Consider the following 14,497-nt stretch of genomic DNA (forward strand, 5'->3'; position numbering starts at 1 on the left):
ACAGAAATTTGGAACTCTCTAAAAAAAGGAGTAGCAATCCTGATCTCAGACAAAGCAAAAGCAAAAATAGACCTTCTCAAAAGAGATAAGGAAGGAAACTACATCCTGCTAAAAGGTACCATAGACAATGAAGTAATATCATTACTAAATATATATGCACCAAGTAGTATAGCATCCAAATTCTTAGAGGAGAATTTCAAGGATTTACAGGAAGAAATAAACAGCAAAATCATACTAATGAGGGACCTCAACTTCCCCCTCTCTGAACTAGATAAACCTAAGCACAAAATAAACAAGAAAGAAGTTAAGGAGCTGAACAGAATTTTAGAAAAGTTAGACATGGTAAACCTCTGGAGAAAATTGAATGAGGATAGAAAGGAATACACTTTTTTTCCTCAGTGGTACATGGCACCTACACAAAAATTGACCATATACTAGGGCACAATCCATTGCAGAAAGGCAGAAATATTAAAATCATCCTCTTCAGGTCATGATGCAATAAAAATTATATGTAATAAAGGACCATGGAAAGATAGACTAAAAAGTAATTGGAAACTAAATAATGTAATCCTGAAGAATGAGTGGGATAGAAAATGCTGCAGCTGCTCGGCAGCCTTGCTGACGTGGTGCTGCTCCGAAACTGGTGGACTGGGAGGGCCAGAGCCTGCTGAAGGTTTGATTCTGGAGGTGGCCTTGAAAGGGGAGCGAGTGCAAGTCCTGGGCTGCGAGGGGAGAGAGAAGGCTTTCAGGGAAGGCTTGGATGCGGATGCCAACCGCCGGCTCGTTTACCACGATGTCTTTGGAGGGCGGGAGGGGGGAGGGGACTGGGAGCGCTGAGGGCATGCTTGAGGGGAGCAAACCCCAGCCCCTGCACCCTTGCGGTGGACTTCCTCAGCTGGCTGCTGCTCCACCCCCCTTGCAGTGCCCTCTGCCAGGCGCTGAGAGCCCTGGGCCGTGGCAGCACCCACACTGGACAGGTCCATGTGCTTGGCCTGCTGCACGAGGACGTGCATGGGCCAGGATTCCTGGGCTCCTTGAGGAGTCTGGCCCAGATTGAGGGACCTGTGGGAGGGAGCTTGTGCTGCACTACTGCGCGCGTCCTCCACTCCAAGCTCAGACATCGACCGATCAAGCACACTCATTGGCCCTCGATCCTGACCAACTTTAGTCTGCAGTTCCATGGGGAACCCACTTTGGAGGACCATCTCCACCGCAGACCCCCTCCCCCACGGTGGACGCCATGGCAGACCTAACTTTTAACTTCCACCTGTCCAGAAGGAAAGAGAGGCCCGGGATACCCTGGCCCTGTCCTTCCATTTCAACTCTGAAAAGCATCAGTCCTTGCTTCATCCTGCTCTAGCCTCTTCCACCAGCCAAATATTTTATGAGCCTGATGCTGAAGACTGTCTGGACCAGGAAGATCCAGACGATGACCTGGATATCTGATCGTTCTGGAAGACCTAGCTGTGGTATTGACCTAGATCCTGTTGCTGTACTGTACTTATATCTCAGCTTGAAAGTTATGGTTTAAATTAAGTCAGTGTGTAAGCCAAAAATTGATACAGTCAGAATTGCCTTTGAAAATCCATAAGTTCCCCATTAAATATAGTACACTATCTTTAAACAGTTGTAGCTGGCAAAGGATTAGGATATCTTTTTAAAAGGCAGTCTTTCAGAGAGCAGATGGTGCATAAGTGGTTGCTATAAAAATAATTGAATATAAATTTTATTTTATGCTATACCCAGCTTAGCTATTGATCAAGAGATAGGAGAGTAACTGGTCTTCTCAAGTCCAGAAAAACAAACAAACAAACAAACAAAAACTAAACAGATAAACATTTAATAAAGAAAACTAATGGTTAGGGGGGGAAAAAACAACTTTTGAAGGGGCTTTACCCATAAGTATACAGTGTAAAGTGATATTAAAGATGGACCGCACCATGATATGAATTGTTTCACCAGGGAATGCAAGGGAACAGTTCATCAGGAGCATTCTAGTTAACCAGAAATTCTGGAAAGGGTAACTAGTCAGGCTGACCTTCTCATTGGGTTTACCAACCTCAAGATTTTGGTCAAAATTAGGAGAATCTAGAGTCACTCCAAATCATGTACATACTCATTCTACCACTGAATGGAGTAATAGGTTTCACTTGTGTTATTTGAATTATTTTTCTCTCCCTTTTTAATAATTCTCCAGTAAGTACAATTGAGTTAATTTTAGGTTAAAAAATAAAAGGGTGCGGCTGAGTTTGACTAAATTTGGAAGAAAAGGAGAATCAAAAGAGGGATAAGTCCACTGTTCATTGTGAATGGAAAGATTAAAATCATTAATGGAGAGAAGGCAGAGTTGTTCAACTTTTATTTTGAATCCATTTTCTCTGCTAAAGAGAATAATCTGGAATGTGAAGCGGGGGGAGGGAGAGGGGCAGGTATCAGAAGTGAGTTTCTGTCCAAGTTAAGTGTAATGGTGGTTATCAGAGGAGCCTTTAGATGTGATGGACTAGAGCATTTCCATGGAGTTGGGTTACACCCTAGCCACTGCCAGTCACACCTGTGCTCTGGCTAGGTCACTTCCTGTGAAACTGAACATGCTTCCTGCCCTCTTCCAGTGGCCCCATAATGTCATTTTTTTAAGGCAATTGGGGTTAAGTGACTTACCCAGGGTCACACAGCTAGTAAATGTCAAGTGTTTGGTCTGAGGCTGGATTTGAACTCAGGTCCTCCTGACTTCAGGGTCAGTGCTCTATCCACAGCACCACCTAGATGCTCCATATTAAGTCACTTCTAATGACACATGAGCTTTCATCTCATGCTCAGGAATATGCTGGAACAAAAGCTCGTAGTTGGTCCATAAATCTCTGTGATGGGGAAGGGGGCTTAGGTGTGCCAAACAGGATGGGCCATTGAGCCAACCCACTTAGTAGACTTTAAGAGGAGTGACTCCACCTCCTTGATCATTCACTTCCTGATGGTCAAATATGTCAGGACTCTTTAAGCGTTACCTCAAACTTTCAATGATGGGAGAGAAGATTGCTCTCCCCTTCTCTCAGCAGTTTTGGCAGCTGCTCACACATGGCAGTGAGAGCATGTACTGTCTAGGAAAGAATGAGATTAAATCAAAATGCCCAAGGTTTTCTTAATATTTCTTACCTGAGCAGAGGTCACCAAACAATCCTGAGACAAATATTCCTAGCCTTGGTGGCAACTTTGTAAGCTCAACAACCTGTGATTTCTAGAATCAAGTACAATTTGCCCAGTGGAAAGTAGTTCCTGTTCGGACACTATTTCTTAGAAGAAAAGATAACCGGTGACAAGGTGAGCCTGGCTTGTTAGAAAATATGGATCTTGAGTGAGCTGAGCAGACAGTGTAGATCTGAAGTGAAATTGTTCAAGATTGTCTGCTCAGCAATCCCACAAGTTTCTGAGGAGCCTTTACCTTTTGGGAAAATACAATAAAAACTATGAGTTGCTACATCATGCTCAAATATTTGTGAAGGTGTGCTTTTGAGTCTTGTTTTAAACATTTATTTTGCAGAAAAGGAAATACCCATCCCATTTTTTAATATATTATGTACATGTTATAATATACATAACACACACACATATGGTATTTATTATAAGATCTACTTGAAACACTGAGTATCTTTCTGTAAGGAATCTTATTAATTATTTTTGGGCAGCCCCTACACATTAGTCAAACCAAAGATTTGAGAGATGTGTCCCCAGGGCCTTGGAATGAAGGTGTAATGAGCCAGAGAGTGCAAGAGAGACTGGGTTCCATTACTGGAAAGATTCATGCACTTCTGCTGTTGCTCCTTGTGTAGGTAGTGAAATGAGAGCATGTAGCTGTTTGGTGTATTTGAGGCACCAGACCAAGACGAACTGCATTCTTGGATTTAATGACTGCCAGATCTCATTAGTTAACTGATATCAATTATCTTTTAAAGATTTTAAAGGATCTTCCCCATTTATAAACAACCAACAAACATTTATTAAGTACCTACTCTGTGTCAGGCACTGTGCTAAGCATTGAGTCATTTGATAGCAGGTTGTTATGTGCATTATTCAATGTCATTATTTTGTCAATCATTTTTACTTAATTGTTTATATTTCTTCACAAGGCATAGTGAAACAGGGGAGGAACAGGAAATGTCTAAATTCTAAAACAAAAGATATTAACAAAATTTTTAAAAATAAATAAAGATTATGGAGGAAGGGAAAGATACTAACAAACTTGAAAAATTTTGTGTTGAAAGACAACATCTGAGCAGGAGTACTAAAGAATATGTATGTGTGGTATTGATTAAAGAAATGCAAATTAAAACAAGGTACCACCTTACCCATCAGATTGGCATGTATGACACAAAAGAAAAATGGTAAATGTGGGAGGGGATGAGGGAAAATTGGGACACTAATGCGTTGTTGAAGATAAAATATTTGGTTATCACATGACATTGAAAAACATTAATGTTGCAGCCTTGTTCATAGTAGTTGTGAACTGATCCAACTATTCTGGAGAGGAATTTGGAACTAGGCCCAAAGGGCTGTAAAACTACAAACTATAAAACCATTTGATCCAGCCATACCACTATTATGTCTGTATCCTAAAAAGGTCCACTAAAAAAGGGAAAAGAACCTATCTGTACAAAAATATTTATAGCAGTTCTTTTTGTGGTAACTAAGAATTGGAAATTGAGGGGATACTCATCAAATGAGGAATGGCTGAACAAGTTATGGTACGTAATTATAACAGAATATTATTATGCTATAAGGAATGACAAGCAGGATGCTTTCAGAAAAACCTGGAAAGACTTACATGAACTAATCCAAAGTGAAGTAAACAGAACCAGGAGAACATTGTACAAAGTAACAGCAATACTGTATGATGGAGAACTGTGAATGACTTAGTTATTCTCAGCAATGTAGTGATCCAAGATAGTCTCAAAGGACTTATGATGAAAAATACTATCCGCCTCTAGAAAAAGAACTGATGTCATCTGAATACAGACCAAATGATAGTATTTTTACTTTTTTTGTTGTTTTTCATGTTTTCTTGCACAAAATGACTTATATGGAAATGTTTTACATGATTGCACATCTATAACATATCAGATTGCTTACCATCTCAGGGAGGAGGGGAGGAAGGGATAGAATTTGAAACTCAAAACATAAGAACAGTGAATGTTAAAAAAACTGTTTTTACAATGTAATTGGAGAAAATATTGTTAAAAAAATAAAAATACATGGGGGAAAGAAAAAAAAGGAATGAGTGTGTCAAACAACAAATCATAGAAACAATCAATAATTTTCACGAGAATGACAATAATGAGAAAACATACCAAAACTTATGGGATACAGCAAAAGCAGTTCTTACAGGAAGCTTTATATCTGTAAATGCTTACATGAATAAAATAGAGAAAGAGAAGATCAATTAATTGGGCATGCAGCTAAAGAAATTAGAAAAAAAATAAAAATCCCCAATTAAATACTAAATTAGAAATACCCAAAACAAAACAAAACAAAAAAAAGGACTTCTCTTCCTGGTACCTGGGCTCTGATAGCTAAGCTCTCATCTTATCTCACCAGATACCAGCCCTTTGTGCCACTTTTCAGCCATCTCCACACCATACCATCAAAATGAAATCCTTCCCCCTTCCAAGTCTCCTTTATATTATTTCTCCCCTCTTAGGATGTAAGCTCGTTTCTTTCTTTTATTCATATCTAATGCCTGTAACATATTAAGTGCTTAATAAAAGTTGTGTCTGTCTCTCTATTAATCTATTTCTGCATCCATTTTTCAAAAAAGCACAAATTGACTATATATTTATTTTTACAATCAAAAAATCTTCAATTTAGTCATTAAGCATTGACGATACTCTTTCTAACAAGGACTCTTAAAACTCAAAATCAAATATATCTTTCATTATTTTAACTGAGTAGAATAATTAGAGGGAGATAAATAATCTTTATCCCAACCTAACTAGTGGTAGAGAAAAATTCAGAAATTATAGAAATTTAGAAAAATAAGTTCTGTTTTAAAATCCTTGGTTATCACATGATATTGAAAAACATTAATATTGCTGCCTTGATCATAGTAGGCTATGATTACATATTTGCTGAAAGAGTAGAAGATTAAAAGAAATGACATGTGTAAACTAATATAATTATTAGGTCGAGGGAAAATGCACATAATTTTCAAGATTTTTCTGCATAATAAATGTGAAATAAACTAAAGACTAAATACTCCCAAAATCAAAGTATATTTTCTCTTAGTTAAAAATATAGATACCAAATGCTTCAGACATTCTTGGAAAATGACATATTTGTTAGTTGATCTATAAGATACTCATTTTGTATAAATTATATCCATTTATATTATGATCTCTCCTCCTCCCTCTTTTTAGTACATAGAACTAAAGTATTCTAGAAGTCATCCCTCTGCTTTTACTGTTATTACCATTTCCATTTGTGGATTTTTTCAATAAAAACAAACAAACCAACCAACAAACAAAGAAACAAAAAAACAAAAACGAAAGCACTCACTTTTCCAAACTAGGATTCAACATGGCAATTGCAGGCTGCTAAGACAGGTGGTTCTTATATGTGGGGACATAACTTGTACCACATCTGTTCTCCTTTCTTTAATTAGAAGTGTGTATGTATTTCACTGTCACAACCTAGTTACAAAAATTTAGTAAGACCACTTTTCCAGGACAAGTTCCCTGCTCCAACAAACTTTCACCTGGAGCAAAAAGTAAATGCTCTCTAAAACTTTGATAATTTAAAAAAACCCAAACATTTAAAAAAGCAAGCAATAGTTCCACTTGTTTCACCCTGTAAAACTAACATGATATAAAAGGAAGTCAAAGAGAGTTAGTTGACACCTGCATGTAGTTCTTCTATGCATTTGCAAATCAGCAATCCTCTACACAATATCTGTAACACACACACACATACACTCACACACACACCCCTGTCATAAGACTGGGGAAAAAAATTCAGTTTATTGTAATCAACCCCTTTGCTTCTATATCCTATTATCCTAGACACAACAAGAGGGAGGGAGAGAGAGAGGGAGAGAATGAGTTGCCAGGATAAGGAGCGGGTTTAATTTTTTGAAAAAAAATAATTAAACATTTATTATCTTAATATAGCCTCAAGTGTTCATTTAGGGGGAGGAAAGACAGATTTTTTAGTAGCCCACAAGGTATAAATGAAAGGCATCACAATAACTGAATTAAATAGAATAAAATACATACATACAAGCACACATACACACATACATACATTAAATGGAGAGCTCATATTTTACTAGAACTATCATACTGGTGGCAGAGGCCTTATAGATCATCTAGCTATCTGCCTTATTTTGAAGATAAGGAAGCAAAAACCCAAAGGTTGTCATGTCTCAAGGTCACACAGAAAATAATAGTTCAGAGACCAAAATACTTATTTGCTCATTCTTTACTGAGTGCCTGTTCAGTTCACAGTGCTATCTCCTTTTTGAGTCTTTTAAGTGTTACATAATCAGAATTACATACTAAAGGTTTAACTGAAACTATCTATACTCCAAGAACTGTTTGATGATTTTCCCTGAAAACAACTAAGTAATCAATAGTTCTAATACATTCTGAAAATATTTGGGGGTAGGTTAGTGTAAGGACAAACAAATGCAGGAAGCTCTTACTGTGAAAAGGCCAACTATGCATACACCCCTGGGCATGTCCACTCACCATGTTTTCCAACATTAAAATAAGCTATAATGAGACAGATGAAATAATTTTTCCATTCTCCTGTCAAAGCTTTTGTACTGGTTATCCAACTGGCAGGCGTCTAATAAAGACAAACCTTATATACATTATGTTCTTTGAAAAAGAAGTTTATACCTATGTGAATGCAGTATTTATACTTAAACCTAATGACTCCCAGATTGTTCCACTTAGAGTCCAGGGAACTGGGAAGCAGGGATCTATCATTTTGAGTTTATACAAGAGTCTATAAATGAAAGTCCTCATTTGCCTACAAGGTGATCTATACTTTAATTTAGCTCCATAGGTATTATTTCCTATAAATCATATATGTGAGGGACTTATTCTAAGCTATTTGAAATAAGAAGTTAAAAATCTGGTCTACGTACATTTCTACAACTGGAATGCGAAATATGATGCAATGTGGAATATTAGAAACCTCTAACTTAGGCATGGAATTAAAAATGTCTGTTTCTTAATATTGCCTGTTTCCAGCACTTTTCTTTGCTAGTTGACCCTTCACAATAGTTAGTCTTACTTATTTTTATTAGTCTACTTGACAAACAAAAGTAACTTTAGAATTAAAGTTAAATTATTTTCCCCCATAGTACTTCAGGGGCATGCTTGCAACATTCCCAGGGTATTTAAATGCTGATTTAAAATCTAGCTGATGAAGTACATTCAGTTCCAGAGTCAAGATGGTAGAGTAGAAAAAGCTCATAGCTGAGCAACTTTAAATAAGCGACTTTAAAATAACATCTCAAATCAGATTCTAGAATGGCAAAGCCAAGAAAATATCAGAGCTATACATTCTTTCAGCCCAAAACAACATAGGAAATCAGAAAATTAGATCTGTGAAACAGGGAAGGAGGCTACCTAGGAGTTCATGCGGATGAAATACCAGTGGTGGTTAGTGGTGAGTGTGGCAACAGTAGCTTTGATAGCTTTTAAGCCAGAGGTGGCTTAAGATCTGATCTGGCAAATGGTCAGAAAGAGATAAAAGAGGACCTCTGTGCTACCACTGGATGCAGGACCAGATGATTTTTTAGCAACTCCATTGCCTATGCACACTTGTGGGTCATAGTTCAAGGGCAGAAAGAACACTGTTAGTCAAGGGGGAGTGGAAACACTGAGGAACAGTATCACTTCTGGTCCAAAGGCATCAGGGACCCAGATCAACAGTATTGTTTCTGGTCCCAGGGGAGGAGGGACCATATTTATTACAATCCCAAAGGAATCAGGGATCTATACTTGTTAAGGAAAAGAGTAAAGGCCCAGAGAGCAGTGATCACACCTCTCCCCAGATCACACCATCTTGAAATCACTGAAAACTTACAAACTCCCAGAAATATCTTTGAAAACAGCAGTTCAAAGAAGAGTTTATCCCACCTCTACCAGGAACATAGCCTAACATTAACATGCAGTCCTAAATAAAATAAATAAATAATAATAGGGTGGAAAAATGAGCAAATAGTCACAACTACCACCACACAACAGCAATAGGAAAAAAAAAACAACCACAAAAAACTACTATGGTAACAGGAGAAATCAAGACACAAACTCAGAAGACGACAATGAAGCTAAAACAACTACAAGCAAAGCCTCAAAGAAAAATGTGAGTTGGACACAACACAAACAAGAATTCCTAGAAGATCTAAAATATAATTTTTAAAATCAAGCAAGAGTGGTAAAGGAAAGATTGAATAAAGAAATAAAACAAAAGAAAAAATTATGAAAGAAAGATACAATTAACAGCCTGATGAAGGTCATATAAAGCAATGAATAAAATAAAACCTTAAAAAAACATAATTGGTCAAATAGAAAAAGGAATACAAAAATTCACTGATGAAAACAACTCCCTAAATACAAAAATTCATTGAGAAAATACTTCCTTAAAAATTAGAATTGGGCAAGTGGAAACTAATGACTCCAGAAAACAACAAAAAACAGGAGACAACAGCTAAACACATGAAAATGGGAAAGAGAAGAAAATGTGAAATATCTCAATGGAAAAGTAATTGACCTAGAAAATAGAAGAAATAATTTAAGACTTACTGGACTACCTGAAAAATAATAAAAATAAAAGGCCTTGACATCAAATTTCAAGAAATTATCAAGGAAAACTTCTCCAATATCTTAGTAGCAGAGAGTAAAATAGAAATTGAAAAAAAAATCTACCAATCATCTTCTGAAAGAGATCTTAAAATGCAAGCTCCCAGGAATACTATAAACTAAATTCTAGAATTCACAGCAAAACAAAAAATACTTTAAGCAACCAGAAAGAAACTATTCAAATGCTGAGGAGCCACTTTGAAAATCAAATAAGATTTAGCAGCTACTGTATTAAAGAAGCATAAGGTTTGAAATATGGTATTGTGGAAGACAAAACATCTGGCATTACAGACAAAAATAACATACTCAGCTAAACTGAGTATAAATATTTGGGGGAGAATGGATATTTAATGAAATAGAGGACTTTTAATTTACCTAAATAAAAGAAAAATATGGAGGAATATAAATTTTTATTTTCAAATGTAAGACTCAAGAGAAGCATAAAAAGGTAATCACGAAAGAGAAATCACAAGTGATGCAATAAAGTTAAACTGTTTACCTTTCAACATATGAGGATGATACTTAGATATTTTAAGAACTTTATCATTATTAGTGCAGTTATAATGATTCTTCATGGAAAGAGGGTATAGGACTGATGTATTATGATTATGTTTGGATGGTGTATTAAAATGGATAAGCAAGAAAGAGAGATACCCTAGAAAAAGAAGGAAGGGAGAAAATAGTGAGAAAATATCTCACATAAAAGAGGTGTACTAGGAAAAGCTTTTACAATGGAGAGGGAAAGGGGGGAGGGAAGCAAGCACTGCTTGAAGGTCACTTATCTAAATTGCTTCAAAGAGGGAATGTATGTGTACTTGGTAAAAGAAATGTATTTTACCCAAGAGGGAAGTAGAAAGTGAAGGGGATAACAGAAAACAAGGTGATAAAAATGGAGAGCAAAACAGAGAAAAACTATAGACCAATTTCCCTATTGAATATAGATGCAAAAATTCTAAATAAAATATTAGCAAAGAGATTACAGCAACTTATCTAGAAGGTAATACACTATGACCAGGTAGGATTTATACCAGGAATGCAAGATTGGTTTAATATTAGGAAAATTATCAGCATATTTGAACATATCAACAACAAAACTAACAGAAACCATATGATTATCTCAATAGATAACACAAAAAACAACTTTTGACAAAATACAACACCTATTCCTTTTAAAAACACTAGAAAGCATAGGAATAAATGGAGTATTCCTTAAAATGATAGGTAGTATCTATCTGAAACCATCAGAAAACATTATATGTAATGGGGATAAGCTAGAAGCATTGCAAATAAGATCAGGGATGAAACAAGTATGTCCACTATCACCACTGTTGTTCAATATGGTACTAGAAATCTTAGTGTTAGCAACTAAGAATTGCTAAGAAGAAAAAGACATTGAAGGAATTGGAATAGGCAAAGAAGAAACAAAGCTATCATTCTCTGCAGATGATATGATGTCATACTTAGATAATCCTAGAGAATTAAGTAAAAAATACTTGAAATAATAAACAAATTTAGCAAAATTGCAGGCTGTAAATAAACCCATATAAAACATCAGCATTTCTACATGTTAACAACAAAGCCTAACAGCAAGAGATAGAGAAATTCCATTTAAGCTTACTGTAGACATTATAAAATATTTAGGAGTCTACCTGTCAACCAGAACTATATGAACACAATTATGAAACACTTTTCACACAAAGAAAATCATATATAAATAATAGGAAAAATATCAGTTGCTCATGGGTAAGCCAAACTAACACAATAAAAATGACAATTCTACCTAAATTAATTTACTTATTCAGTGCCATACCAATCAAATTAACAAAAAATTATTTTATTGAGCTAGGAAAAAACAATAATGAAATTCATCCAGAAGAATGAAAAGTCCAGATTGTGAAGGGAACTAATTAAAAGAAATGCAAAGGAAGGTAGCTTAACTGTACCAAATCTTAAATTGTATTATAAAGCAACAATCATCAAAACTATTGGTAGTGGCTAAGAAAAAGAGTGGTGGATCAATGGAATAGGTCAGGTACACAAGACACAGCAGTCAATGATTATAGTAACCTACTGTTTGCTACACCCAAAGAATCAAGCTTCTGGAATAAGACTCACTATTTAATAAAAACTGCTGGGAAAAGTGGAAAATAGTATGGGAGAAACTAGGCATAGACCAAAATCTTATACTCTATACCAAGATAAAATCAAAATGGGTACATGATTTAGATATAAAGACAGATACTATGAGCAAACTGGGAGAGCAAGAAATGGTTTACCTATCAGATCTATGGAGAAGGGAAGAATTTATGGCCAAAAGAGATAGAGAACATTATGAAATTCAAAATGGACAATTTTGATTACATTAAATTGAGAAGCTTTTGCACAGACAAAGCCAATGCAACTAAGATTAGAAGGGAAACAGAAAGCTTGTAAACAATTTTTACATCCAGGGTCTCTAATAAAGACCTCATTTCCAAAATATATAGAGAATTAACTCAAATTTATTAGAATACAAGTCATTCCCCAATTGATAATGGTCAAATGATATTAACAGGGAGTTTTCAGAGGAATAGATTAAAAATATCTGTAGTCATATGAAAAAATTGCTCTAAATCACTATTGATTGGAGAAATGTAAATCAAATCGACTCTGAGGTACCACATCACACCCATCAGATTAGCCAATATGACAAAACAAGAAAATGATAAATGTTGGAGAAGATATGGGAAAATTGGAAACTAATGCATTGTTAGTGGAGTTATGAAATAATCCAACCCTTCCAGACAGCAATTTGGAACTATGCTTGAAGGGCTATAAAAATGTGCATACACTTTGACCCAGCAACAGCACTTTTAGATCTATATCCCAAAGAGATCATAAAAATGGGAAAAGGACCTATATATATATATATATATATATATATATATATATATGTGTGTGTGTGTGTGTGTGTGTGTGTGTGTGTGTGTGTGTGTGTGTATGTGTGTGTATTTATAGCAGCCCTTTTTGTGGTGGTCCAAAATGGGAAACTGAAGGGATGCCCATCAATTAGGGAATGGCTGAACCAGCTGTGGTATATAAATGTAATGGAATACTATTGTGCTATAAGAAATGATGAACAAGCAGACTTCAGAAAAACCTGGAAAGACTTATATGTACTGATGTTGAGTGAAGTGAGCAGACCCAGCAGAACATTGTATACAGTAACAGCCACACTGTATGATGACTGACTTTGATAGACTTAACTCTTCTCAGCAATGCAAGGATCTAAGACAACTCCAAAAGACTCATGATGGAAAAAGCTTTCCACATTCAAAGACAGAACTATGAAATCTGAATGAAGATGAAAGTATACGATTTGCTTTCCTTTCCTATTGTTTTGTTTTGATTCTTCTTCTCGTGGTTCCTCCCATTGTTCTAATTCTTTTTTAAAGCATGACTAATATGAAAATATGCTCATTATGAATGTAAACATAGAGCCTATATCAGATTGCACACCATCTTGGGGAGGGAGGAGGAGAGGGGAGAGAAAAAATTTGAACCTCAAAATCTTACGGAAATAAATGTTGAAAAATAAAAATCAATCAATAAATTGTTTAATAAAAAATGGAGAACAAATAAAAGAAGTCAGTGGTCCAAAGCAAAACAGACTTTACAGAAGGGATAGGAGAAAAAAAGGGAGAGAAGGATAAATAGAAGAGAATAGGGTAGAGAGAATTTCAGTTAGCAATCATAACTCCACATGTGAATGGAATGAACTCACCCATAAAATGGAAGCAAATAGCATAGTGGATCAGAAAACAGAATTCTATATGTTCTTTATAAGAAAAACATGTGAAACAGAGAGACACACACAAAGAGTTAAAATAAGGGGCTGAGGCAGCATTTATTATGGTTTGGCTGATGTAAAAAAGGCAAGTATAGCAATCATGATCTCAAAGAAAAAGCAAAAATATACCTAATTAAATAGGATAACCGGGGAAATACATCATGCTAAAAGGAATGATTGACACAGCAGCAAGAGATAGGAAGAGAAATTCCATTTAAAATAACAACTTACGAAGGAAGATGTCATCTACCCTTAGAGAAACAGAGGACAAACAACTATATGTACCACAGATGTATATGAATGTATATGTCTATATATGAATATGATTATAGATGTCTAAGTATATGTAAGTGTATGTAAGTGTATGTATGCATGTATGTACATATTCATCTATATGTTTGTGTGAATATATGTGTATTTGTATGTATGTATCTATGCTTAAATGTAGACTTCTTGGGGGAGAAAAGGAGAAAAAAAGAACAAAGTAAAAGTTCACAGCAAAGAAAAGAAAATTTACAAGAAAACAAAGAAAAGATGGACAGCTCTGAACACAATGTGTAATATTTATCATAGAGACTTTTTTGAAATGGAAATTTATTGCTGTATATTTTGAATCCTCTCTTATATTCTGTTGTACACCTGACGCTTTTTTCTTTTCTTATTTTGTATTTGTTTTATTGTTTATGTTTATATGTTTCTTTTTCTTTTCTTATTATGTGTTTAAATATAAAATAAATTAATAAAAAATAAAATGACAACAGACTCTATGAAATTCTTTGGAGTCCAGCTGCAAAGACAAAACCAGGAA

General features: G+C 35.5%; 1 pseudogene; it reads left to right on the forward strand.

Moving 5' to 3' along the window:
* Nucleotides 1–593: 593 nt before the first annotated feature.
* Nucleotides 594–1,446, forward strand: LOC110217983 (elongator complex protein 5 pseudogene; annotated as a pseudogene).
* Nucleotides 1,447–14,497: the final 13,051 nt, after the last annotated feature.

This window comes from Phascolarctos cinereus, unplaced genomic scaffold (genome assembly GCF_003287225.1).
Source record: "Phascolarctos cinereus isolate Bilbo 61053 unplaced genomic scaffold, phaCin_HiC Scaffold_4;HRSCAF=312, whole genome shotgun sequence".
In the NCBI taxonomy this organism is placed as follows: Eukaryota; Metazoa; Chordata; class Mammalia; order Diprotodontia; family Phascolarctidae; genus Phascolarctos; species Phascolarctos cinereus.